General features: G+C 44.2%; 1 protein-coding gene across 8 annotated transcripts in view; it reads left to right on the top strand.

Annotated features, from left to right (window-relative positions):
- Positions 1-317: 317 nt before the first annotated feature.
- Positions 318-6000, top strand: part of Fggy (FGGY carbohydrate kinase domain containing) — a 388993-nt gene continuing 383310 nt past the window's right edge. For 2 of the 8 annotated variants that reach the window (XR_004768192.1, XM_035439798.1), the window contains exon 1: positions 369-420. The gene's annotated coding sequence lies outside the window, so the exon portion shown is untranslated. Of the gene's footprint in view, positions 421-6000 lie in introns of all 8 variants that reach the window. The other 6 variants (XM_027400435.1, XM_027400437.2, XM_027400440.2 and 3 more) reach the window with 6 other exon arrangements.

Below are 6000 nucleotides of genomic sequence, written 5' to 3'. Positions count from 1 at the left end.
CCACAGCAGCGCCGGTGCTCATCTGAGAGCGACAGAAAAAACAAAACAAAACAAAAAACAAAACCCATCACATGCTGTACGATGGGCGAGGACGCCTGGTGCTGAGTGGATCTCTGGGACTTACTAGGCTAGGTGTCCCAGGCGCCTTTAAAATGCAGGGAGCGATCGCGGGAGGAGTTTGAACCAGTTTGTGAACTCAGGACTTGCACAGTAGCGAGACCTGGTGGGGCTTACAGGCACTGGCCATTCCTGGCGCCCGTTTCAAGCAACCAATCAGAATGCATCTTACAAAGGCAGCTGGAGGGGCTGGGCCGTGGCAGGCGGAGTCAAAGCGTGCCTGGACCGCCCTCCTGGGTGCGGCGTGGCTGTGCGTGGTGGCCTGCTGGCCTGCTAGCTAGAATGTGATTTCATATTGGACAAGTAAGTGACCCTCCCAGGGGCTCTTGCAGGCACGCAGGCTTTCAGCCGGCTCTTCCAGGAAAAGCTTCTTCCAGCCTGTTAGATGTTTCTCTCCTTCACCTTTGGGTCTCACACCAGTCAGGTCATTGGCTGGCCCGTTCACTTTCTTATGTCTTCTGGGTGAGGTGGCCTGCCCAAGGGAGAGGACAGCCTTTGCTGCATCCCCAAGACTGCCCTACAGATATCTGGGGTCTAAGAACCCCCCTCTCTCTGACCAGTTTACAGTTAATAAAGAAAAGTCTTTTTCTTTCTCTCCGCCCCCACCTTCCCCCAGCCCCGATTTGCAGACAAATTAATTTTCGTACATTTTTATTCGTTGCATTGTTGGCAATGCAGGGTGTTTCAAGGCTGGTGCTGTTGATGGCTTTAAAAGCTGAGCAGCTGGACATAATTTTTGAGGTGTACTTCATTTTAGATGGGGTAATGTCATCTTGTTACAAAGGTGTAGGCCAGGAATGGTCTAGGGGAGGGAATCTTTCCATTTTTACGAATTTCATATCCATTTCAGGGTGGAGATGGTGCACTGTGGGGGACTCTCGTCGTTGGGTCTTCACCGGAGCATTGCTTATATCTAAGCACTAATTTCTCCCCTTAATCAAACAGCTAGTTATGGCCAAGGTGCTGAAAAGTGATCATTCTCAGACTGGGTGTGAAGTTTGAGTTCAAATGCCCCACTGGAATCTGCTGTTAAGTAGCAAGTCAGTGAGGAAGAATTAAAGTCTTACTTTGTGGCTAGTTTTAAATGGTAGATTGGTCTTTTGTTTCATATTCTTGCTCTCTTTAAAAGGGTTTCTGGTCGTTACTGTGAGCAAAGTGTGAGTCTTGATGTTTCCCTTTTCAGTTGCTAGCTGGGGGGAAGTGTGCTGCCTCTCTGCCTTCTGGAATCTCCTGTTAGTGTAGCCCTCATGCTTGCTCTTGACTTAATGGTCTCTGACCTGGCTGTGTGAGTTGGAGCCCCAGAGGACTGCTGTTATGGTGTTTGGGGGTGAAAATAGGGATGAGGAGGGCCTGTAGGTGATTTTTGAGGGGGGGGGTGACATAGTTTATGAAGTCAAAGCATGCATGTGGGAGAAGAGAATTACCCAGAAGTTGGAATACTGTGTCTTTGTGAAGGAGACCAGGCTTTCATCTAGACTGTGGTGTATTTTGCAGTGGGCCTTATCTTCTGGAATTTAGTTTCCTTTCTGTAAACTTTAACTTAAAATCACAGCTAATTACTATCTCTTTAAAAACCTCCTCCGCCACCACCACCACCAGCATCACCATCACCACCACCACCACCACCACCATGTTGTGGCAAAGTCCTGTCGTTAAACTCCCAGCCATGAGGGGGTCTGAAATGGCTGTTTTACTGGACTGTACCATAGAGATCGCTTAACACTGAAGATGACCACAGGGAGAGAGGTGTTCTTAGCTGGAATAGTTAGTAGCAGGGTCTATTGAGGAATAACTGACATACAATTAACTATATAGTTTAGATTCTATTTGTTGAGATTTTAAACAATTCAGCATCATTGTTGAGCATGGGTATTGACTTATAATTTTCCTTTCTTGTATTCTGAGTTATGTTCTCTGGATAACTTTTGGACTTAAAGAATGGGTTAGGGAGTATTTTTTTTTCCTTTTTTGGTATTCTGGAGGATTTGAAGTTTATGCTTTCCTCCCTCCCTCCCTCCCTCCCTCCCTCCCTCCCTCTCCCTCCCTCCCTCCCTCTCTCCCTCCCTCCCTCCCTCCCTCCCTCCCTCCTCCCTCTATTGTTAATGGAGCTCCATAGTGAAGCCACCTGGGCCTGAAGTTGTGTTTGAGGGGAAGACAAGCTCAAAGCCATTTAATCTAAAAGGTAGGGGGCTTGTGCTCCTTTGACTTCCTGTTGCTGTGATACACCGATGAGGAAAACAATTGGAGGGAGATTAAGTTATTTTGGCTCATGATTTCAGTTCATCATCATAGGAGCAGCTCACATCATGGTAGTCAGGAGGGAGAGAAAGGAAGAAAGAAAAAGAACATCCTTCACTAGTGGACTCTCTCTCTTCCCCCCTTTCATCACACTTGGCTATGAGACGATGCCATTCTTGTCCAGGGTGGGTCTTCTCTCAGTTAATTCTCTTTGGGAATATTCTCACAGATACACTAATCCGGATTACATTTTATTTTGCCTCTGACAGTTTTAGTGATTATATATTTGATTTCAATTAGATGTTTTATATATGTGTACATTTTGAAATAATTGCCACAGCCAAACCAGCTAGCACATTTTATATAGTATTTTTTTCTTTGGTAATGAAAGTTCTTAAGTTCTGCTCTATGAACAAATTGCAAGAATATAATTCTAATTTTATCACTATGTTGTAAATTGGATCTCCTGAAAATTATCAACTCATAACTGCAAATTTGTTCTTGCTGACCACCACATCATGTCCCCACATCCCACCTCCTGGTAACTACCATTTTGTTTTCTGTTAATGAGTTAGAACATTTTAGATTCTACATAGTGGTGATATCATAGAATTTCTTTGTCTCTTATATTTACAGGTAATTTTCATTCTAAGCCTCCTGTAGATACCAAAACCCCATTGATGTTCAAGTTTATTTATTTATTTATTTATTTATTTATTTATTTATTTTATAATTTAGCATAGTGATGCCAGTTGTCTTCTTGCTAGACAGAGCATGTGGGAAGTGTCATTGGACCCTCACCAGAGTAAACAGCCATTTGTTTATAATTTTTCCCCAATCGCATGTGATCTTCGGGCCTTGAGGAGGTGCTAGAATAACATGGGGCAAGCTAGGGGAAGGGGTTTCCACCCATATGACTATGGGAAGCCAACATCCATGCTGGATAAAGACTTTCTAGTATGGCTGCATTGGAGTCATCTAAGCTGCTGTCAGCAACCTCTTATTCATGCTCTATAAATAAGCCCAATAAACTCATTGTTTCCCCCATGAACTCTGTTATTGTTTTGTTTAAAAAGAAGAAAAAGAAATTGCTGAGACAGACATATTGACTGTAAGTTTATTATAAGGCCCGGTAGAATGGGGAGACTAAGAAGAGGAACAGGGTAATGGCTGACCGCCATGGCCGGTCGCCATAGAGAGACAGAGCGGGGAAACAGAGAGACGGGAGAGCACACAGAGAGAGAGAGAGACAGGGGGAGAGAGAGCGTAAAGGGGCAGGGGCCTATCTTTTAAAGGGGTCCTCTGCACCTGCGTGCAGACTTCTTTCCCATGGAACCTTGGGCTGACCAGGGTATTGCCTGAGTGGATTCCACCAGGTAACAGGGGCAGGCCAGCATAATGCCTGAACCTTTCATTCCCACCTCTACTTATTATTAAAAAAAGGTGGGGTGTTTAGACATGGCAGGTTAAGGAATAAGGGCGTCGAATTCTTAAGACTGCTTCCTGCTGACGTGGGGGGCGTTGACCATCTTTGGGGGACCCGAGAAGGTTGGGGTGCTGCCACGTCCTGGGGAAGCTGGTTGTTTCATTGTAGTCCAGGCTGTATGGAACTCCCTGGCGCCTCTTAGACCTGGCAAGATGTTGACAGAGCAGAAGACAAGGTTAAGTTTAGAAAAAAATTTTTCTTAGGTCCTGTCATTTGAGGGGAAGATTGTAAGATGAGGGAGGGGTTCCCGAGGAGTCCTAACATGAGGGAAGGGAATTTGGGACCGGGGAAAGGTTGAATATTACCTGGAGTGAATCTGACCTGTTTGGATCTGATTCGGCTCCCTGGAACTTACAAGAATCCTTAGAGTTTGTGGAAACATAAGTATTAGACATGTTAGAAGCATATTCATGTTAGAAACAACTTGGCTGAAAGTATTACCATTTTAAAATAGACAGATTTTTGTAGGACAATGAAAAGCATCTTAATCTTGACCTTGTAGTTATTATCCTATAGTGGTATTGTTGAACTTTACTATGAACAGTAGCATGAGAAATAGAGAAATCAGGAACATATTTTATTCTTTTTTAATGTCTCAACTCATTTTATCACCATTTAAGCCTTTATATCCTCAGGCCTTCGTAACTACATTCTCAGACCTTCATACATCTTAGACTTTCCTATCTTTACATAGATAAACCCTAAAATACCTGTTACTGGAATCTGTTTTGCTTTAAGCTGGCAAGACTATCAGTCGTCAAAAGCATCAGAGTTCTTGAGAAGGATAAGATTTTACCTGAATCAATGATTAAAGAATAACAGAGACTTGCCAGCAGGCTGCATGGACAGCCATCCCCAAGGTCCTCCATCCATAGTAGTGGGCTGCAGGACACCTGCCTTCTTGCTGATAACTTGTGACCTGTGGATTAGAGACTTTGGGAAGACTCGCCTACCGTTGGCCCAAGCAACGCCAGGAAAGTCGATTTCGTTGTCCTCTTGTCCATGGTCTGGAATACTTTGTACCAGTAGTTGAGGTGAAGGGCAGGGTTGCTCAGTGACCAGCATTGTCACTGACTCGAGATGAAGCTTCTTCAGTGCCCATCAGTCTTCTAAGAGGAAATGGGGTAGGGCCAGCAGCTGGCCTATCTCTCTGTTATAAAAAGCTTTTTAACAAAACATTTTAAATGCCATATTCTCTAGATCTCTGAGCATTTGAGGGCTGTCTGTTTAGGATCTTAGCAGTTAAGTTTGCCTTTAGTTAGAGAAAAATCCCTTTTTGTAATAAAAGCTGTACCTTTGTAAAAGGCTTATAGGATAAACTGAGTGGTATAAATATTTTGTTAATTTGAAATAGACCTTTATGATTTTAAACATTTATCATCATTTAAAGATATATGAGATGCTGTAGGCAGGAGGGAGTACCAGGAAAAGCGGAGATGGAAGTGGGTTGTAAGGTTACCCCTTGCCTAACATGCGCCCGCCAGCGGGTCGCGGAGAAGGTATAAAGGGCAGAGCCTTTCCACGTCTGGGCTCCAAAATGTTATTGTTTTGTTTAAAAAGAAGAAAAGAGAAATTGCTGAGACATGAGACATAAGACTATATGTTTATTATAAGGCCCGGTAGAATGGGGAGACTAAGAAGAGGAACAGGGTAATGGCTGACCGCCATGGCCGGTCGCCATAGAGAGACAGAGCGGGGAAACAGAGAGACGGAGAGCACACACACAGAGAGAGAGAGAGACAGAGGGAGAGAGAGCATAAAGGGGCAGGGACTTATCTTTTAAAGGGGTCCTCTGCACCTGCGTGCAGACTTCTTTCCCATGGAACCTTGGGCTGACCAGGGTATTGCCTGAGTGGATTCCACCAGGTAACAGGGGCAGGCCAGCATAATGCCTGAACCTTTCAAACTCTGGTGGAGTCGTACTTTGGTTTGTTGTTAGGGCGGAAGGGGTAGACCTCTTGCTACCCCAGGAAGGGAATTTAATGACTGTATTTCATATCACAAACACAATACCCTCCTGTCTATTTTAAAAAGTGATCTTTTCTTTTTTCTTTTTTTTTAAGGCAGAATACAGTGTGGAGATAGATACCTAAGTAATAGGTGTCTGTCCTGATGAGCTTTAATTGTCAACTTGATATAGCCCAGAGCCGTGGTTCTCA

This window comes from Cricetulus griseus, chromosome 2, assembly GCF_003668045.3.
Source record: "Cricetulus griseus strain 17A/GY chromosome 2, alternate assembly CriGri-PICRH-1.0, whole genome shotgun sequence".
Classification (NCBI taxonomy): Eukaryota; Metazoa; Chordata; class Mammalia; order Rodentia; family Cricetidae; genus Cricetulus; species Cricetulus griseus.
This window is presented reverse-complemented; position numbering and strand designations above follow the sequence as displayed.